Consider the following 20868-nt stretch of genomic DNA (forward strand, 5'->3'; position numbering starts at 1 on the left):
CACTGATTCATCCATTGTTTGTTCCACTCTCCCTGTTTCATGCTACCACTGGGAAAAGCCTCTACATCTTCAGCTGCAAGTTCACCCAAACCATTACGCTAATCATCCAAGTAGGCAAGTAAGTTAAGCGCATGACCGACAAGCATACCCAAACTTAGTCTAAAATAATGGGCGGGTTTTACTCGGCCTGTTTTGGAATGGGTAGGGTATGAGTAACACTTTTCAAATCTTGGGCCGACCCAAAGTTCTGCCCATATGGTATATTATAAGGCTGGCCCGTAGCCCAACTCATACTCGATATTAAATTTATTATTAATTTATGAGTGATTGATATAATCAGCAAAATGTAGTGATTTAATGGCAAATGTGTTCTTCTTATAAGAAGGGTTCATGAGTTCAACTCATATCTCAATCATTTTTTTCAATTAAAAGTTAAAATATTTTATTATTGAAAAATCACGGGCCAAATGTAGACTGGGTCATAGGCCGGCTCGGGCTTCACATATTTTGATAGGATTGGCCCTACCTTACCCATTTTATACCTAAGGCTGAAAAAGACGTAGGTCAGGGAGTATGTGAGTCTTCAATATTAGGATCGGGTCGACCTTATCCTGCCCATTTTATAGGCCTACATCCAAGTAACTATCCACATTGTCTTCTTTCAATGTTTGCATACTTTCAAAATTCTTTATTTGATGCAAAGGGAACATGAATTGGTGAAATATGCCTATAACATCCATCATCTGAGTTAGTGGAAACTGCCTTATGATAAAAGCGCACATTGTGTAAGTTTGGACCAAAAACTATTCCCGAAGCGGCTGTCATTTTGAATGCCATAGTTTTATTCGAATCATGAATTATTTCTTCATCATGCATATTGAGGCTTTACTCTTTGATCTCTATGATACTAATGTCTTGCAAGATTTTATGAATGGTGACTTCCTCTTACTGGTTTACATCTCCTACCTCAAATATGTTATTTTGCTTTATTGGTTCCTAACTATGGTAGGACATATTTTCTTTGCCTTATGTGCCTTCAAGATCATCATGTCATGTGAAAATATTTGGTAGGAGATAATGTCTATATGCACGATTGTGTGTGTTTTGCATGCTCCAAGTTCGATTATCTTGCTGTCATCCCAAAAATGGACTTGTTTTTGTGCGGCTAGTAGCAATTATCTTCCAAGGTCTTTCATTTTGAAGTGTCGTATGCTTGTTCTCTATGGTTTACATGCATCTTATGTACTCTTTCATTATGAAATGTGGTTGATTGATTTTTAACTTGGTCATTAGTGTCCTAATTACATGCACGATTTCATGCAAGATTCGATTTTCAGATTTCTCGTTTTTTATTAGTTCTCTTCACTTTGGCAGAAAAATTTATTTGGACGATTATAACATCTGTTTTCTTTCTTGCTCTCTTTTTTGTTCTCCTCATAGTGTGTTAAGTGTACAATATTTTATCATGAGTGGAGCAAGGAGCACTCATCATGAGATAGAAGAGAATGATGTTCAGATTACTTTCTCCTCCTTTGGCTTCATCAACTTAGGGGGAGAATCAAGTCCCTACGACATTAGTGTTTATGTTTGAAGTTTGTTTATCGAAAAAAATTTGTACTTACATTGTTCATGGTGGTCTTGTAGGTACTTGATGGTGAAAGTTACATGGAAGGTCAAAGGGGGAGATTGAAGGTACATATATTGGCCTCCATATAGTTGATGAAGATCCAAAAGTGTGGAGGACAAGTCATGAAGATTTGATATGCAAAAGAAGAATTGAAGTTGTTTCCTAATTGGACTAGGAAAAGATTATGGTATGTTTTTCCTACCAAAGAAGTATCCACCGATTTGATTATGGGTAGATTGATATATATTTGGGTATATAGAAATTGTTATAGAAAATGGATTTATTTTAAAAGGTGTATTCCATATTTCTATAGATTTTTCTTGTTCTATCTAAAGTTGTATTAGGAATGGATTTGGGCTTAATACCTATTTGTGCTAGGGTTTAGATGATCATGGCCGGCTGGTATATATAGGATGTAGAGGGTGCAACCAAATAGAAGAAAATTCACAAAAATGAGAGCTTAGTGCTAGGAGATCTGTGTGACTCCATTGAAAACCTTAGTGGCAATATCAGCGTTCTTAGTGAGGTTGATCATCCGTGTGACTACAACAATCTTAGTGAGGTTGTATCGACACTTGAAACAACGATCTTAGTGAGGTTGTTTCAATACTTGATTGTGACTATCAAGTAAGAAGTATTTTACTTTTGAGAACTATAGTCATAGATTAAGGTGTAATCTTTGTAATATAAATTGTTTAATAGAAAAGTAAAAATTTTCTATATTATTTTCCATTGCTATTACTTGTTCTTGTTCTATCTTGTATTTTCACCATGGTAAACCAAATTGTCTAGTGGGGGTAGGAGGTGGAGCTCTGGAGTGACTCACATAATTGGCAGGGGAGATATTACTAATGAAAAGAAGCATATTAGAAATCATAGCATTAGCAGTCAAATTAGTATTAGGAGCAGCAATTTGTGAAGTAGATGGCACAGAACAATTACAAACATCAGCCAATGGTAACGAAGACTTGTAAGAGCACAAATGGACTTGTCATTCTTCAAGTTCAGCTTCAACAATGAGTTAAAGAGACGAATCGAAATGAGGTTAGGCTTAACCCTAATAATAGTTTTCATTGTAGCAAATTCAAAGGCAAATCAAGGAGAACAAAGTCAGTAATGTCCTCATCACTCATATGGATCTTCACCCGATCAAGGAACTTGTCAACAGAATCTGAACCTTTCTTGATTTGATAAAATTTGGTCTTCAATTGCTATTTGTTAAACTAAGAAGTAGATGTATTGTGAGTTCCGGAAATATAAACGAATTAAGTTGAGATTGTATAGTGACTAAAATATGATCTCAATAATTAATTAAAGTAAATGCTTAAAATATTTTTTTCAGAGTTTTCAATTAAATAATTGAATGAATGATTTCATAGGTAATATTAAAGTGCACGTTTCTGTAAGTATCAAGGAATTATCAGAGAATTTTCTATATACATGAGCTATTCTATACGATTTTTCAAAGTTTGGAATATAAGAATTTTTTTGGAAAATCAGAAATTTCTTACGGTGTAGTACGGGTCGTAGGATTTAGTTGATTATTATCAGCCCTTAGATAATTGGTTATACAAGGATCCTCTCCGACCTTTAAACAAGATAATGGCACGTGTCTATCTTTTGATCAACAGTCTACAAATCCTCATCTTCCCTTGTCTCAATTCCATCCCTCTTCTCCTCTCCTCCTTGCGTTTATCTTCTTTTCTAGACTAACAATGGGTTCAAATCGAACTTTCATTTTACCAGATAATTGGTGCTGAATCTGTTGATGAAATGAGGAATAGCAATAAATAGAGTCAGAGACTCATCTTCAGCTAGCAATAAGTTTCTATGTGAGTGATTCACCCTCTTACTCTAGATTCATTCTCATTAATTTCCTTGTTAGACATGCAAATAAATCCATTAGCCATGACTGGAAATCGAGCTTCAGGTTACCAAAAACTTGTATTGGGATTTTGAAGAAAGCCAAGAACTTTTGGGGTGGGTGATCCATTGATGGATCAGTTCTTCTACTATATTGCAGAAGAACTGGGTACATGGGTGAACCAATAAATGAAATATATTTGTTAAACACAAATAGAAAATGTTGTGATTTTTTCTGCAACAAGTAGGAATGAGGATGAGAGGTCGAGAGGGGGAGAGGCGGCAATGAAGGAAGGAACTTCTCTCTCTCTCTCTCTCTCAATCGCTATACTTGCAGAAATCATAGCTCGTTTCCTACCAAGAAAACACAAGCTGCTTCACATAGACCGTCGGATCAAGATATTCACGTGTCCATTATCTTGTCAATAGCTCGGGAGAGGATCCTTGTCCTATGGGGGTTGAGAGAAGGTTATTACCGAGACATTTTTCCCAAATTCATCACTCGACTTTGCTCCTCCCGCTGCGACTCGACGATCCCGCACCAAACCGCCGTCCTCCTCCGTCGTCAGCTTCGATCCAGCCGCCGCACCGCCTCTGGTCAACCTACTTCGACATCGCCGACGCGTCTCCGGCTCCAGCTTTTCCGATCGGCGATCGTGGAAGAAGAATTTGCGTTGAACAAAATCGAGCTTCAAGGTGGGACCTGCGTTTCTAGCCACCAATTCGATAGCTTTTGGTAATATTTAAGCTTTGCTTTTAGATTTTGGTCCGGAAGTGGCTTGAAAGGAGATAAGTTTTAATGAATGGATAATAAGTAAGGTGTAAAAATAAATATATTGGGTGGCCTTTTCTGAGTACACCCGATATAGTTTGAATTTGGGGTGATTAAGGAATTGGTTTTGGAATACATGTACTTTCTATGAGGCCATGATTCTGAACATAATTATGGGTTCTCCTTTGCTCGTTTACTACATTGTTAGTGTGTTGAGCGCCCATAGTAGAACCATGGATGCACCTAATAGAAATTGCGCTTACGTTGGCGTTACATATTTTGTTGGTTTCAATCTATGTTGCACGGACACGCGAAAATGGTCGCGTATTGCGTGTCAGACACGGACACGCGTATTGGACACGCGGACACGCGCAAATACGCTCGGACACGCGTGTCTGATTTTGGACACGCGGTGGACACGTGAGTGTCCGAGTTGGACACGTGAGTGTCCGAGTTGGACACGTGTGTGTCCGGACTGGACACGAAAATAACAAGGACACGCAGGGGTATAATTGAGATTTAACAGAAAAACAGAAAAAACATAAACATTAGGTCATCCAGCCTTCACAACCGCATTCGTTTTCCTCGGAAGTTTCCGAGAATTGGGTGCCTGGTGATGAACATTTATCAAATGATGAACATTTATTGGAACTTAGAAACTTAATATCTGCAGATAACAACATTCAAATTAGATGACAGGAAAACTAGAATTATGTCTAGTTTGAATGTGGATTGACTAAGTTTTAATTTTAAAAACTATATTATTAATATAAAATTTAATTAACGTGTCCACTACGTGTCCAAGTCGGACACTTGAGATTTTGACGTGTCCGCGTATCGTATCGTGTCGAATACGGACACACGTGTCCGTATCCGTGCAACATAGGTTTCAATCGACATTGGTCAAATATGTGGTCAACCTAAAACAATGTCAATTAGATGATTTATCAATTGTTGTGATTGCTTGGTTATATCAATAACTATGTCGATATTATCTTAATGAATGTTATGTCGGACTATGGACTCTAGTTACCCAGTGAACAGAAGTGGAAAGCTTGTGACTCGTAGAGTACGCGAGGGAAAACATTGGAATCCAGGTAGGAATTCATTAATTATCTCAATCAGAGCTTTTCGCAATTTATTTATAAAAGGGTGCATGTTGTGGTTTTATTAAAATAATACTTTATGTATTGACTGAATAGTGAGTGATTGTGATGGCTTAAGAGTGAGGAGTGGTACTGACTTCCATGGTTTCGATATCTTAAATCTCCGGAGGGTATAGTTACATTGGTCGTGCGAGTTCTGATCTTAAGGACGGACTCGAAATGTTCTGTAGCTTGGTAGCGGATGCTCTTGCTACACTTACCTGTTTTACAATCTATCTGACGTAAGGTCGTGTAGTTGGTCTATAAGATCGGCCATCAGGAAATGTTGGATTTTGGGCTCGTGTATTGAGAATCTTGCACCAATTCTTGAGTCAAAACATGTTTATGAAAGTTTGTAATTCTTTGATTCTTTAAATTGGTTTTTACACTGTCTAGCCAAATATATATTTTCAAAGCTAAACGAGACGACCTACATCGATGTGTCTGCAAGTACTATGCACTGGTACGAGACAGTGGAGGATGGGGCAGGGTGTGTGGTTTAGGTTTGTTAAACCATATGTTCAGTGGTTTCATTCTGAAATCTATTCATTGTTTGGGATTCATGGAACTTGATTAAAGCTAGTTCTTGTTTACCTTTATCAGAATTTTTTCCTAGAATTCATCCGTTTGAGTTCTCAGTTATATCAAGTTCTTGACAAACAATGTAACTTTGACAATAAGATTTTTAAAAGCTTTCGTTGTGCTTATTTAAAATGTTTTTCATACAAAATTGTCTTGCGTTTCTTTAGAATGTAAATCAGGTTTCAAATTTATGTTTTAGAGACTCGCGGCAATGTGATATACTTAAACTTAAGAGGTGCAGTTTGGGGCGTTACATGTATACCTCTCTCGGAGCAAAGAGTAAAGTTTTCTAAAAGTATTACTTTGGAACAACAAAAGAGAGAATAGTGTAGCAAACAAAGCAAAGACATAACAGCATAATCATTTTGCTTCCGGCTAATGTATTTTGTCGTTACTACTGATGTGATCTCATTTTGTCCTGAGATTATGAATTGTGAAGGACAAGGGAATGAACAAATCAATATACTTCATTAGGCCACAACCTATTAACGTCGTCTCTAGCCACAACCTTTTCCCAATTGACATAGCCGGAGCCATGTAAGCAAACTGGAATCAACTTGCACATACTGGAGATCGAGAAGAAAATTGCTCAAATCCATATTATGATGACAGGCAGTAATTAGGCAACACGGACCAAAATTCACCACTAACTATCAGAAGACCGAAATCAAGCTCTAAAGGGTTAACAGAAAAGAAGCAGCTGTAGCAGTAGAAGTACGCAGTGCCGTTTCTAAATCTCAATCGTCTAATTTCTCAACAAAAACTTGCAAATGAAAAAACTGAACAGAAGAATTGAATGATCTGATATGAGAATGAACAAGGCGTACTAAAATGTCAGCTCTCAATCTGGAGTTCTCATCTTCGAGGTACTATTCTGGTTCCTTTCTGGTAATGACTACAGTTACCCAATAAGTGGTGCATCTACTTTTTCCATACTTGCTACTTGGGAACAGATTCGTGAGTCAAAGTCATGCTTTTGCTGAACCTTGCTTCATATTGAACTGAAGTTGAAAATCTAGCATTTGTTTTTCACCACCTACCTTCTCAGGTGATAATCCTAATTCTTGGATTGAAATCTCAAATTTTTAGTCAAACCTTGGTTGAAGTAGCTGTTCCATTCCCATATATATAAGCATGTGTCAAAGCTTGGTTGAGCTACTCTTCTAGTAATCCAGTTATTTAATGTCTGTCATATATTGCTACCTGATGAAAGTATTTTTACAGCCATCAATAAAACCATGTAGGAGATAGTCAAGGGCACACCTGCAAAATATAGTGTAACAGGAATTTTATTTACAAATATATATTATCTACAAATATTATATACAAGTATCTACAAGTTGGTTATGGAGCCAGATATTATTTGTATCAAGAATGTAAAAGAAAGCAAAACCTATCTTATATATATAGTTATAAACATATGACCATCTCCTTTCCAAAACAGATTAATATAAACCCATACAACTAAATAGCTTTAATCTGCACAACCTAAGAACATGCCAATCAAGTATAAGAAACAGATTTAAGGTGCACAAATACACCAAATTCTCCTAAAATTTCCCCTAAGTCCAGTCAGTCCTGCAACGAAGAATATTTCCTGCAATATTCATGTAATTACTCAGTGCAACCATACATCATGAATCATTACACTCATTGAAAATATAATTCCAAACATGCTCCATACGTCTAGCCTCAATGGTCTAACTTATTAGCATGCAACTCATGATCTCAACTATTATTCATAGTTGTTACTACATAAAAACTCATGTTTGTCTCAGTGGTTTAACACAAATTCTAGCAAAACTAACCCTGCAGAAGTTAGCAATTATATAAAACAAGATCAAAAATCTTCAAGGCACGAATTAGGTTGTAGAGAAATTATCAACTATTCAATAACATAGCTTTATAAAATCTGAAATTAATATCACAACCATGTTTTGAACATAAGAAATCATCCAATCTCCAAAATCCATGATAAACTAACAAAATACAAAATACTATGAAACATAAGGATAGAAATTGAGTCATGTTTTACACTTTTTATTCTCCAAAGTTGCTCAGAAGGATGCCAAGATAAAGCACTACTTAAGGATGATGGAATGGCTGAATTTTGTGTTTTGGAGAAGTCTTTTGGGTAGAGAATAGGTGTAGCAAAATATGAACAAAATTTTGTGTAAAGGGAGAGGTCCCTGACACTTTGCCTCTTCTCTCCTCTTTATAAAGGACGTCTCTCTTGAATTTTTCAGATGCTATTAGGGTTAGGAAACCCTAACAATCCATCTATGGACTTCTTGGGATGGTCTGGGCCTTGAAATAAAACTTTGATTCACAATAGAAAAATCACAGACTGACCGCCACTCACTTAATCAATCATAACTTCCTTCAAAAAATTGATATTGCTGTGATTCCAACTTGTAATAACCCGAATTTGGATTTCCTTCTTGTAATTTTATGGAGATTAATGAAATGATATTTTAGTTATATCCATATTCTACGTCTTTTAAATAGCATTCATTCGAAGTAGAAATCGGTTCGAGAACTAATAAGTCGTTTTACGATTTAGTTTATTCGACTAAAGAGTCGACTTTTAATTCATCGCTCGTTTCAGAAAACTTTCTTCACGAATGTTGTAAACCTCGTCAAAACGAGTTCGTAGATGTGTGACATGTTTTAATCAGAGGTCATATGAGTGAGAGATTTAAAATGAAAATTCATTTTGGGAGGAAGTATAAATAGAGGGGAGGGTGAAAATTGGAAAAAGAAAGTCAGAAATATCTTCCCTCATATTTCCTTTCTCTCTCCTCTCTCCTGAAAACTTCTTCCTATGTTCTCCTCAACCCAAAATTCTTCCTTCTCGTTGTTCTCACCAGTCCGGCCACCATGTACGTCACTTCCTGGCTCCTTGGAACCGCCAAGCTGAGCTACTTCATTTGGTAGTGGTGGCACAGCAACACCCAACACCTGGGAGTTGCGCCAAGCAGCTGAAATTTATGCTGATTTCCACCATTGTTGGGTTTTCCTTTCGCTGGGAGTCTAGGGCACATGGCCACCTGCAATCGACCGGTCTCATACCTTAGAGCAAGGCAGGAAGAGCGGAGAGGTTGTTAGCGGCTACAACTTGAGGGCCATAGTTGCTACACTGGAGAAAATTCGGCAGTGGCTTACCGGCAGTTCTTGGGTTGATTGGTTGACCATTTATGGTTAAAAGGTTCTTCTTTTCTGTTACTCATTTGTTAGATGAGAGTGTTTTAGGGGGGGGAAGTACGGTTTTGAAGAGTAATGAGGGGATTAGGTTAGTTTTAGCCGGATTGGGAGTTGCTAGTTGAGTGCCACTATTTTTATTTTGTTTTCTGGTGGAGGGTGATTTTCGGGTGTTAGTTAGTGCATGTATGTCACTGTGAGAACGGTTTAAGGAACTAAGCTTTTTCTTGTATTTTTACCATTTGGAGTTTTAGTGAAGTTATGATTTGAGTGGTGAATGGTGGTTAGTTTTAATAAGGCTGGCTGAAAGGTTGTTGAGTGTTTGAGTTTAGAGTTTCGGTCTGTTAAGATTGGTGAGTTATGCCGACATGGTGGCCTTAGTAAATTAGGAGCTTGTCTTTTTGGTTATTTTGGAAGGAAATTTAGAGGGAGAGTGAGTGTGTGAGAATTTGATGGAGAAGTGGTCAAGGTTAGGGAGAGGCCAAGAGGTTAATGGCTTGAGTGGTGAGTTGTGAGTGAGTTTGGGAAGGTTTGGTAAGTGTAGAACAAGAGTTTGGCTTGTCAAGATCTTTTTGGGTGTCCTTGTAGTTGTGTTAGTTTTTGGTTTCATTTAGTTCTTTTTTACTAAGTGATGTTTTGTCACTTAGGTAATTGAAAGAGCGGCCAAGTGAGTAATCTCATTTAGAGATTCAATTTAAAAAGCTGGAGCGAAAAATGTGAGTAAACCTCACGTTTGGTCTAGTTACCGTAGGCGGTAACTAGACGTGTGAACTTACATTTTATATATTTTTACTTATTGTGAGATTAAAATATAAATGTGTATATATTTGGTAATTTATATACATATATCTAAATGGTAATAGGATATGCATATATTTATCACCAAGTGTATAAAGCTATTATGTTTGTGAAATATATTGTGTATTTTTAGTTGGTTTATATTAAATTGTGAAGGATGAGACCGATGGGGAATAAAATTCACCTCTTGGTAAATTGAAGGATTTTGGATGGAATAATTGTATAGTCGAAGTGCTTATATGTTGTGTGGCCAAGAGGGAAGAAAATGTACCTTTCAGCGTTATTGTGTTGTGATTATTTTGTTGTTACCGGAAGGGAAGAAAATGTACATTCTAGTATGATTGTTGTGTGTGTAGTTTTGTGGGTTGTGGTGTTGTCTTTGTGGCGGCCCTTTTGTGTTTGTGTGAGTTGTTCTACCTTAGTGGCGGCCAATTTGGTGAAAGAAAATGAATACATACGATTTAGCCTTAGTGGTGGCCCAAGTGGCAAAATGTATTTCAATGTTCGGCCTTAGTGGCGTAGGCATATGTCATAACCACTCCTTAGCCGGTTGTGGGGATGATCATCTAGAGCTCTAGTAACACTGTCATTCCCAGAATGTTCTGCATGTGTTCCGAGGTGATTTGTGAGTTGTGATTATACATGTGTGGCGTTGTTGTGGCTTTGGTTTGCGAGTTTGACGTTGTTAGTATTGTGATAATAAAGTTGTTTTATATATATTTCTGAGTTTAGAAATATGTTACATTATCCTTAAGTATTTCTTTTAGTTTACTCATTCCAGCTTTGTAGCTGATCATGTTTGTGTTTACAATCTTGGTGTACCATTATTGGTGCAGGGGGTAGCACTGCAGGTACATCGCAGTAGTAGTGGCGGAAAGAGTGAGCAACGTAACAGTAGGGTGCTGTTTTTGCTTCTGTTCATTTTCTTATTTTGGTGAGGACTTGTGAGAGTTGACTACTGTATAACTTACACTCGTGTAATTACGTGTTGTTACAGTTTGTAATCTAAGTGTTTTGTTAAACTTGGAAAAGATATTCAACTGCTGTAACGTAATTTCATTTATTAAAGTTATATCAGAGGGTTAGCATCCACAAATTCGAAATTTTATTGTTATGAATTTAGAGATGTTACACAACTGCACTGGAAAGTAGACTCATAGGGTTTTGTATTGATATATTATGCATAATTTTCCTCTTGGTAGATTTCCCACTATGGTCCATTAAAGTTGTCTGTTCTGCAGATACATAATCCTGATTTTGGGTTTTATTGTTTTTTTTCCTTCTTTAAACACATATTCCTCTTAATTTGCTCAAATGTACCTAAAAACAATCCCTAAATTAAAATGTACATTATTAAGAAAATAACTAAACATTATATGTTGTCACTACCACAGTGATAAGGTTCAACGTCTGGATACTTCAATTGCACAATTTATTTATTATATTTTTTTTGAGATGAAATTGCATGGTATAAAATTGGGATCAAGGCTAAATTGTTATTTGGTGGGGCGTTCTTGATAAGTAAGGAGCTTGTGTATGCTCATGAATGTCTCATTGTTCCCACTGAAGCAATTATTACAAGACTTGTTTGTCATTTCCGTGAAGAGCTGCAGAGTGAAGATTACCATCTCATCTACACCCATAGATCACTCTACTATGCATGTAATGGCTTCAGAGAAGGGTGATTTTACTGGAGACCACTCATACATGGGCATATTCAATGAAGATTTTCACTTGGTCTATTCGACAGTATCAGGTCTTCTATCGTTTAATTAGCTGTGATATATTCTTTTCATGTTATCATTAATTTGTTCGAGTTATTGCCCACTGGATTATATTTCAGAACCAGCTCTTTTTTTTTCTTTTTCCTTTTTGAAGGAAAGAACCAGCTCTTATGAGATCATGGAAAATGGGACCATTCATTCTGCTTTCACCGTGAATTGCTAGAGCACTTCAACGCAGCCTAAATTTGATGAGCACATGGTATAATCTTTTGAGGAGACTATTTCTACATGGGGTTAATCCAACCACAAGAATAACACAACGGTTATGTTTTGTGTGCATCAAGTTAAATGTTAGTGCATGGTCTTGTGATTTGCCATTCTTGTATCGCCCTGTATGCAAGTCATGGTGCTCCCTATTTCTACAATTTTTGTTACCTCAGTGATTATGCTAGCAGCAAAGCAATTAGTGCCACTTTTTGCTACAGTATCTTCTTTTGCAGACCAGGCACAGCATGTGAATGTGGTCTCCACGACACTAAGTTTACAGCATGACCATCTTACAGCAAAACGTACGTGCTAATTTTCTTCCTAAACAGATTGCTCGATTGCTTTTGTTGCCTACTGTTGGGGAAGATAGTCAGGAGATGTCGAGTAATGGTAAACTTTTTACACCACCATTTTCTAAGTTGGCTTCTTTTGCTACAGACGAACGTACGGTTGAAGCTGGTATCACTAGCGCAGATCAACAGAGTGGAACTGTCTGCTGGACCTGACGACATGACCCCTATGCTATAATTACATATGGTGCTGAGCTAATGTGTTAATTCATGTAAATGGACTGTACATGAGTAATAGGATCCCGCCTGGTCGGATCATGTTCTGAAACGGGTACTTACTCTACAGTGATATATTGCATATATAATTTAATAAACTGATTTATAAATAATTATAAAGCAGAAACGAAGAATACGAAAAGAAATTCAACCTAAAATACCGAACGATTGGTGATGGAAGAACTAGTCGAGACGTGTGTGATACCACACTGTCCTTAAGACGTTTACGCCTCCTCTACCGGTGCAAGGATGCTTGGCGCTTGTCTCCCAGGATATAACGACTAAACAATTCTAGGAAGTTGCACTACTAACTAGAATTTTCAACGAACTCGAAATGTACCTCTTTCTATCACTAGAGAATAGCTAAGAACTTTGAGAGTGGAAGAGCATATTGTTTTTCGAATGGATGATCTTACAAAGAAATGATGGTGGCTATTTATACAGTGAGTATTTACAATCAGCAATGAATAAGATGGCTGTTATAGAAATCAAAATATCATAACATATATGAGTTACATATGTTACAAGCACTTATTTCAATCTGTTATAATTCTCCATAACACACAATAACATAGTTGTTACAAAAGAATAATTTGAACAGTCAAGAGAATTTGAAACGTCCAAAACGAATTTTCGGAAATACAAAAAGAATCTGCGTTCCGACCCTCAATTCTGTGTTGCATTCGTGTCCGCATGTGCATTCGTGTCCGCATGTCGCACAGGTATACACGAGTTTCCCTTGTGATCTGAGATTTGCATCCCCCTGCGCGTGCGCGAGAGGGTATAAGGGGGCTTACACACTTTACAATCCATACACAATGGATTCTATATAAAGTCTTTTCAACACTTCTCTTTTCCAATGTGAGACAAACACATTTCCCTCATTCTAAGTAGTCATCTTTGAGTGACAATTTCTTATTGACCCACAAACTAAATTACACAAACAAACATATGATCTTGTAGCTCTCATTGTGGAGAACTCAAATCTATTTTCATCTTTGATTAATTATAATTTAACTTAATTTAATTAATAAATTAAAATTTGGTTTTAAATGGTTTATTAACCATTTTTTCAACAATTCCCCACATGAATGAAATTGGCTACCAAAGACTCGATAGAATTTGGTGATAGATTTCTACGGTAGAAACCTGCATAGGAGATGTAGGTTTGACCCTTTGAACCTTCCCTTATGAAAGTATGATTACTTTACTAACTAAATAGTAGACGCGATGTCGTTTAACTATTCGTCATTTGTGTAAATGATGACATACTTCACACATGAGTCTCCTTGGTACACTTTGGTTCTCATTTTTGTGTCCATTTTGGCCACGGAACACACGTCTAGTTCTGCAAGTAGTTTGATAAGAGTTATGCCTTCATTAACTCCCCTAGAAGCAGCCCCACTTCTCTCTTGCATAGGTGATCTCTTAATTAAGAGTAACCCGCATTACTCTGCTCGATTTCTCGACGCATAAGAATTATTAAAGTTTTAGCTTAACCTCATCCTTACGGGTATCACTGTTTTTCATCATAGGAATGGACTTGGGGAACTCCCCACAGTGATCTGAACTAATCTCCATAATTTGGTTTTCCCTTTTGAACCTAGATTTTGGGATCTCCAGTCAGCTAGGTTGGGTATCAACTGTAGTGATTTTTAATTTTCCCTTCGATGATTTTTCAACTAACTCTATGTTTAACCCTTTGGTTAAAGGATCAGCAATATTATCCTTAGACTTTACATAGTCTATAGAGATAACTCCAGTTGAGAGTAGTTGTCTAATGGTATTATGTCTTCGATGAATGTGTCTAGACTTACCATTATACATCTTGCTCTGTGCCCTACTAATTGCAGATTGATTATCACAATGTATACCAATCGCAGGCACAGGTTTTGTCAATTTAGGAATGTCCTTTATGAACTGGCGTAACCATTATGCTTCCTCCCCACATTTGTCTAATGCTACAAACTCAGACTCCATTGTGGATCTAGTTATAACTGTTTGTTTTGAGGACTTCCAGGACACGGCTGCACCCCCTAGCGTAAATACATACCCGCTAGTAGACTTTGAGTCTTTCATGTCAGATATCCAGTTTGCATCAATGAACCCTTCTATAACAGCTGGGTATGATGTGTAGTGCAACCCATAGGTACGAGTATACCTTAGGTATTTGAGTACTCTTTCAATAGTTTTCCAATGCATAGCTCCAGGATTACTCGTGTACTTACTTAGCTTATGAACCACATAAGCTAGATCTGGTCTTATACAACTTGTTAAGTACATTAGACTCCCAATTATTCTTGAATACTCTAATTGAGAAACACTTTCACCTTTATTCTTGGACAAATGTAGATTCATATCTACAGGAGTTCTGACAATTCCAGAACCTTCCTTATCAAATTTCCCAAGAATATTGTCCACATAGTGTGTTTGACTCAACACAAGCCCTTCTGATGTTCTCGTAATTTTAATTCCTAAAATGACATCAGCAAGTCCCAAGTCTTTCATGTCAAACTTAGAATTCAACATGTCTTTAGTGGACTTGATCATCTTATCGTTGCTCCCAACGATAAGCATATCATCCACATACATACATAATATGATATATCCATTTTCAGTGTCTTTGACATTTCCACACTTATCACCTTCATTTATTCTAAATCCACTGGTGATCATGGCATTATCAAATTTCTCATGCCATTGTTTTGGTGCTTGTTTTAAGCCATATAATGACTTAACCAATCTGCACACCTTCTTACTCTGAGAAGGAGCAGAAAAACCTTATGGTTGTTCCGTGTAGATTTCTTCTTCTACATCTCCATTTAGGAAAGCCGTCTTTACATCCATTTGGTGTACTTTAAGTTTACGCAACGCTGCAATTGCAAGTACCATCCGTATGGAGGTTATTCTCGTCACAGGAGAATAAGTGTCAAAATAATCTAAACCCTCCTTTTGCCTATAGCCTTTAATAACAAGTCTAACCTTGTATTTGTCTATCGACCCATCATCTTTTAATTTCTTTTTGAAAATCCACTTGGAAGTCAAAGGCTTACACCCAGGTGGCAAATCCACTAATTCCCAAGTGTGATTTTGCATGATAGAGTCAACCTCACTTTTGATTGCTTCTTTCTATAGAGGACCATCAGTAGAGCTTACTGCCTCTTTGAAGGTACAGGGATCACCTTCAACCATATATGACAGGAAGTCAGGTCCATAGGATTTTGCGGTCCTTGCCCTTTTACTTCGTCTAGGTTCAACCTCAGACTCAGATTTGTACTCCGACTCAGATTCTTGAACTGAGCATCATCAGTTTCGGCTGGTTGTCTTCACGTGCCCGTTTAGAAGAATTAAATTTCTCTCTAGACTTCCGTGGAAATACATTTTCAAATAATGATGCATTTCTCGATTCCATTATCGTATCCTTATAGATTTCAGGAATATTGGAATCGTGGACTAGGAATCGATAAGCCGAATTGTTATGTGCATATCCAATAAAGATGCAATCAACTGTTTTAGGCCCATTCTTCACCTTTTTAGGTTTAAGAATTTTCACTTTTGCCAAACATCCCCATACTTTTAAGTATTTGTAGAATGGTTTTCTCCCTTTCCATAACTCATATGGAGTTTTCTCTTCTTTCTTTTTAGGCACCTTATTTAAAAGGTAATTTGCTGTGAGAATCGCGTCTCCCCACATGTTGGGTGGCATCCCAGAACTGAGTAGCATAGCATTCATCATATCCTTTAGAGTACGATATTTGCGTTCTGCTACACCATTGGATTGTGGTGAGTATGAAGCAGTCCTTTGATGTATAATCCCATTCTGAGCACAAATCTCAGCAAATGGCGATTCATACTCACCCCCTCGGTCACTTCTTAGTGCCTTAATTTTCTTGTTGAGTTGATTCTCAATCTCATTTTTATAGAGAATGAACTTCTCTATAGCCTCACTTTTGTATTTTAACAAATATACATAGTAATATTTCGTGCTATCATCTATGAAGGTAATAAAGTATTTATTATTCCCTATAGATAACTTTGATTTTAAATCACACACATCTGTATGAATCAGATCAAGGGGTTCATTGTTTCTTTCAACACTTTGGAAAGATGATCTAGTCAGTTTAGCCTCTACACAAGTTTCACACTTTTGTTTTGAATCAATTTGGAATTTTGGTAAGTGTTCCATGTTAATTAACTTTCGCAAAGTATCATAATTAACATGTCCTAGTCTACCATGCCATAAATTGGAAGACTCAATCATGTAGGTTGAAGTAGAAGCTTCATTCATTTTCTTGATCATAGTCATTACATTCATTTTGATCATCCAACCCGATACATAGCCCTTACCCACAAACATTCCATTCTTGGATAAAACAAGCTTATCAGACTCTATGACTATGCGGAACCCATGAGAGTTCAGCATTACACCAGAAATCAGATTCTCGCGGATCTCTAGAACATACAGGACATTGTTCAGAGTCAACTCCTTTCCATAGGTCATCTTCATAATCACCTTTCCTTTCCCCTTGATGGCGGAGGTTGCAGAGTTCCCCATGTACAGAATTCCCCTTCCTCAGATGGTTCGAAGGTGGAGAACATCTTCTTGTCAGCACAAACATGTTTGGTAGCTCCAGTGTCCATCCACCATTCCTTGGGGTTTGAATCCACCATGTTCATCTCAGATATCATGCAACAGAGGTTCATGTCTGCAACATTCTGAGTGACTGCTTCAATCAGGTTTGCCTCCTTCCTTTTGTTCCTCTTCGGTTTGTTGCAGTCGACATACTTGTGACCAGTCTTGTCACAGTTGTAGCACTTGCCTTCAAACCTTGGCCTTTTGGAGATGCCTCCTTTTGGCCCCAGCTTGGACCCTTGATACTTGCCTTTCTTGTTTTTGGAACCTCGATCATGTTCCATCATGTTTGCCTTGGTAGAGACGCCATTGATCCATGCTTTCTTTTCGGATCCTCAGTTGTCTTCCTTAATGCGAAGCCTAACCTCTAGATCCTCTATGGTCATTTCCTTTCGCTTGTGCTTCAAATAATTCTTGAAGTCCTTCCAAGCAGGTGGTAACTTTTCAATAGCACATGCCACTTGACAACTTTAACCTAGATGCATTCCTTCAGCGTGAATCTCATGCAGGATTAGCTGAATCTCAGAGAATTGACTCATCACGGTCTTGGAATCCACCATTTTATAATCAAGGAAGCGGCCCACGATAAACTTCTTAGCGCCGGCATCCTCGGTCTTATATTTTTTTCTCCAAGGATTCCCATAGCTCTTTTGCCATTCTCATGCTAATGTACACATTGTACAATGAGTCGGCTAGACCATTCATGATATAATTCCTACATAAGTAATCAGAATTATTCCATGCATTCACAGCAGCAATCTTTGCTTGATCGCCTTGGTCATCTTCCTTGACCTCAGGAGCATTCTCCGTAAGAAATCTTGCCAGATTCAAAGTGGTCAGATAAAACATCATCTTTTGTTGCCACCTCTTGAAATGCATACCGTTGAACTTCTCAAGTTTTTCCCCATGGGATACTGAGACAGGTAAAACGGGAGCAGCAGGCACAGTTGGCACCAAAGGTCCCTTGCCATTTCCAGAATTTTCTCCGTTAGTCATTTTCGAAAACGAAACACATACACAAGGTGTAAGTTTATTTGAAAATTTGTAGATAAATATCGAATAAAAATTATATAAGTAATATCAAAAAGTAAACGTCTTAAGATTTTTAGAATAACAGTGATATATTGCATGTATAATTTAATAAAATGAATTATAAATAATTATGAAGCAGAAACGAAGAACACGAAAAGAAATTCAACCAAAAATACCGAACGATTGGTGATGGAAGAACTAGTCGAGACGTGTGTGATACGACACTGTCCTTAAGACGTTTACGCCTCCTCTACCGGTGCAAGAATGTTTGGCGCTTGTCTCCCAGGATATAACGACTAAACAATTCTAGGAAGTTGCACTACTAACTAGAAATTTCAACGAACTCGAAATATACATCTTTCTATCACTAGAGAACAGCTAAGAACTTTGAGAGTGGGAGCGCAGATTGTGTTTCGAATGGAATGATTTTACAAAGAAAGGATGGTGGCTATTTATACAGTGAGGATTTGCAATCAGCAATGAATAAGATGGCTGTTATAGAAATCAAAAGATCATAACATTTATGAGTTACATATGTTACAAGCACTGATTTCAATCTGTTATAATTCTCCATAACACACAATAACACAGTTGTTACAAAAGAAGAATTTGAACAGTCAAGAGAATTTGAAACGTCCAAAATGAATTTTCGGAAATACAAAAAGAATCTGCGTTCCGACCCTCAATTCGGTGTTGCATTCGTGTCCGCAGGTCGCACGGGCATACACGAGTTTCCCTTGTGACCTAAGATTTGCACCCCCCCTGTGCGAGAGGGTATAAGGGGGTTTACACACTTTAAAATCCATACATAGTGGATTCTATATAAAGTGTTTTCAACACTTCTCTTTTCCAATGTGGGACAAACACATTTCCCTCATTCTAAGTAGCCATCTTTGAGTGACAATTTCTTATTCACCCACAAACCAAATTACACAAACAAACATATGATCTTGTAGCCCTCATTATGGAGAACTCAAATCTATGTTCATCTTTGATTAATTATAAGTTTAACTTAATTAAATTAATCAATTAAAATTTAGTTTTAAATAGTTTATTAACCATTTCCAACACTTACAACTTATAAGGCATTAAGGCAGCATACCTTCATTATTATTAGAGGTTATTAAATGAATATCAATCTTGACTAATTTATTTTCTTTCAATTTTCTTTAATTTTAATTTTAGTTCCTTGATGTTCCTTCAATTATCTTGTTTCAATTATCTTGATGGAGTATGATCCCATCATGTTCCCCTTACAAAATAAAAATGATCGAAGAATTCAACTTCACTGTAGGTCCATAACCAAGGAATTAGGGTACATATTAGGGTCGTCAGTAATCTAACCTTTTAAAAAAACGTAATCTAACTTATTAGACATTAGATAGAGCAAAATATATGAATCAATACGTTATTGAAGACAATGCTAAATTTCAAGCAGTAAGATTGCTTACATTAAACTTGTAAACTTCATAATCGTGTGATATATATAACTATTGTAAGAAATTAGTGCACTTCATTTCTTTTCATTCCCCTTCAAGAGAATACAAGTTATTACAATCATTACGAAAGCCACGAGCATCAATTTAAGCGCCACTTTTCCCTTCAAGATATTGCCGACGGGCGAGGATGTTGGTCAAAACCTACCAAGAGGACGAGGCAGAGAACGAGGAGGTGTGTTTGCCTCCGGAGGTATATCACCTAGATTGGCACAAGCAAGAGCTTTAGTAACGCTAGTTATTCTTGGCTGCACGTTACTACACTCAGAAGTAAGTTTATCTTTCTCGTCTCCGCTGTATGTGAGGTCAATTTTGGACAACTCTACATTCCGGCACGGTGCGCTGCGAGTGCAATCAAGCTTAACTGCGACGGGAGACGAAGAAGAGCCCCTAATATTTTTGAAACTCACATCATTGATTTGAACTTTGGATGGAATCGCTAACTTACAAGACTTGCCTTTGTCGCAATAATTCTGGTTGATGAGGATAGGGTTCTTCACATTCTCCATGATTATGTCTTCGAAGAATATATTAGAAGCCACACTTGATCCCGGGAGAATCAGGCCATGTCTTCATTCTTGCTCCATTGGTTGTCGGTAAGCGTGCAGTTCTTGACCGTTATACCAATCACTGGCTGTTCGTTTTCGTACTTTCCTATGCCAATTCCATGTCCTGGTCCGTAATTAACGTTGGACACTAGAATTTGGTTGGAGCCTCGCCGATCGAAACACAATCGTCACCAGTTCCAATGTTGGAGTCTGAGACTGTGACCCTTGACGACTTAGCTATGTGGATTTTTGACGGTGTTAGGACTACCAGAATCATCTGGTGGTGTCTTCGGAGCTAATGCATCAATGATCTCAACTGAACCTATCTCAGCCTTTTCACGATACAGCTCTTCAAGATATGAGTATTCTTCCTGAAGAGCAGTATCAGAAGAGGAAAAATAGCTCATGTCCTCAAAGAAAGTAACATCCATAGTGACATAGTATTTCATGATAGGTGGATGATAGAACCTGTACCCTTTTTGATGTCCTCCATAACCACAAACACACATATAAGTGCCCGGACATCTAACTTTGACCTCTGACTTTTTAGAATATGGAACAAAGGCAACACAACCAAAAATACGAGCAGGGAGATTATGAAATGAGGGCAAGGA

General features: G+C 37.4%; 1 pseudogene; it reads right to left on the minus strand.

Annotated features, from left to right (window-relative positions):
• Window positions 1–19843: 19843 nt before the first annotated feature.
• LOC126802645 (exopolygalacturonase clone GBGA483-like) lies at window positions 19844–20531 on the minus strand (annotated as a pseudogene).
• Between the last annotated feature and the right edge of the window lie 337 nt (window positions 20532–20868).

The sequence above is a fragment of the Argentina anserina genome, chromosome 1 (genome assembly GCF_933775445.1).
Source record: "Argentina anserina chromosome 1, drPotAnse1.1, whole genome shotgun sequence".
Classification (NCBI taxonomy): Eukaryota; Viridiplantae; Streptophyta; class Magnoliopsida; order Rosales; family Rosaceae; genus Argentina; species Argentina anserina.